This window comes from Molossus molossus, unplaced genomic scaffold (genome assembly GCF_014108415.1).
Source record: "Molossus molossus isolate mMolMol1 unplaced genomic scaffold, mMolMol1.p scaffold_m16_p_20, whole genome shotgun sequence".
Classification (NCBI taxonomy): domain Eukaryota; kingdom Metazoa; phylum Chordata; class Mammalia; order Chiroptera; family Molossidae; genus Molossus; species Molossus molossus.
The window spans coordinates 21,890,498-21,892,403 of NW_023425356.1; the positions used below are offsets into that span (position 1 = coordinate 21,890,498).

The 1,906-nt window shown below is 45.5% G+C and overlaps 1 pseudogene; it reads left to right on the forward strand.

Annotated features, from left to right (window-relative positions):
• The first annotated feature begins 755 nt into the window (after positions 1-755).
• On the forward strand, positions 756-1,420 carry LOC118637714 (annotated as a pseudogene).
• Positions 1,421-1,906: the final 486 nt, after the last annotated feature.

A 1,906-nucleotide genomic window follows, 5' to 3' on the forward strand; every position in this document is an offset into this window, starting at 1 on the left:
TTCTTTCAAGTTAAAATGGTGATTTCATTTTTAAAAAAATAGCCCTGGCTGTTTTGGCTCAGTGGTTAAGAATGTCGGCCCGCAAATCGAAGAGTCTCGGGTTTGATTCCCGGTCAAGGGCATGTACCTGGGTTGCAGGTTGAATTTCAGGTTCAATCCTCTGTCCCAGGTGGGGTCCTACGGGGGGCAATTAATCATTGTGTCTATCTCACACCTCTCTCTCTCTCCTTTCCTCCCTCCCACTCTGTCTAAAAATCAGCAGAAAAGTATCCCCCAGTGAGGCTTTAAAAAATTAAAAATTAAAAAGACTCAGCCCGGCCAGCCAGTGTGGCTCAGTGATTAAGTGTTGACCCATGCACCGAGAGGTCAGGGCACATGCCCAGCTTGTGGGCCAAATCCCCAGTGGGGGGCATGCAGGAGGCGACCAATCGATGTTCTCTCTCATCGATGGTTCTCTCTCTCTCTCTCTCTCCCTCTCCCTTCCTCTCTCTCTAAGTCAATAAAGAAAAAATTTAGTAAAATACTAAAAAAAAAGTGAATTCAGCTCTCAATTTAAATACTTGCACACGTACTTTACCTGGAGACAGAGATCATACTTTGATATAAAAGTGCTTTATGTGTACCCATTCTGTCAAACAGAATAGTAAAAACCATGCATCAAGAATTGAGGTTCAACAAAATTAACAATGTTTACTGCTTCATCAAGGTGATTCTCAAGTGAAACTGGCCCTTTTTTTCATTGCAAGTGTGTGGCAGTAAAGAATGCAATGCTGCTTTCTCCTCTGGGTGCCACTGAAGATCCTGATGTCACTGTGGGTCACAGCCCAGCCCGGTGTTACCAGTACTGTAAGAACAAGCTCTGCCCATAGTCACGCTTCTGCAGAGGGGTCCCTGATGCCAAGATCCGCACCTTTGACCTGGGGTGGAAGCAGGTAAAAGTGGATGAGTTCCCACTCTGTGGCCACATGGTGTCAGATGAATATGATTAGCTCTCCTCCAAACCGCATTTGTGCCAACAAGTACATGGTGAAAAGCTGTGGCAAAGATGGCTTTCATTTCCAAGTGTGGCTCTATCCCTTTCATGTCATCCACATCAACAAGGTGTCCTGTGCTGGGGCTGACAGGCTCCAGACAGGCATTCAGGGTGCGTTTGGAAAGGGTCCCCATTGACCAAGTCATCGTGTCCATTCGCACCATGTTGCAGAATAAGGAGCGTGTGATTATGGCCCCACGCAGAGCCAAATTCAAGTTCCCGGGCCGCCAGAAAATCCACATCTCCAAGAAGTGAGGCTTTAGTAAGTTTAATGCAGGTGAGATGGAAGACATGGTGGCTGAAAAGTGGCTCATCCCAGATGGCTGTGGCATCAGATACATCCCTAATCATGGTCCCCTGGAAAGATGGCGGGCCCTGCGCTCATGAAAGTCTCGGTGCTGCCCCCACCTTACACCCACCAATAAATCCTACTTCCTGTCCAAAAGAAAAATAGAATATAATGACTACTAGTACACTTTGGTACCATTGCCTAGATATAGTCTAAGGTATCTGCAATTTTACCCCCATTGCTTTTGCATGATTAGTGTGAAAAAGGCAACTAAGATCTAATATTGTGAAAATACTTTTTCCTCACGGAACCCAAAAAAAGTTTTGGGGACCCTAGGAATCTGTGTACACCACTTAGAAAACTGCTGTCTTAGATCCTTACAACTTCATGAGGGAGGAATACTCTCACTTTACAGGTGAGCAAACATACTCAGAAAGTACATCATATGCCCAAGGTCGCTGAACTGGTAAGTGGTAGGGCTGGGTTGATTTGACTTGAAAGCCTGTGTTCTCATGCAGACCTTCTCTACTGTGGTTCCTTGAATACACCACAGTTTTGGTTCTTTACCTTTGCATATGCTCTTT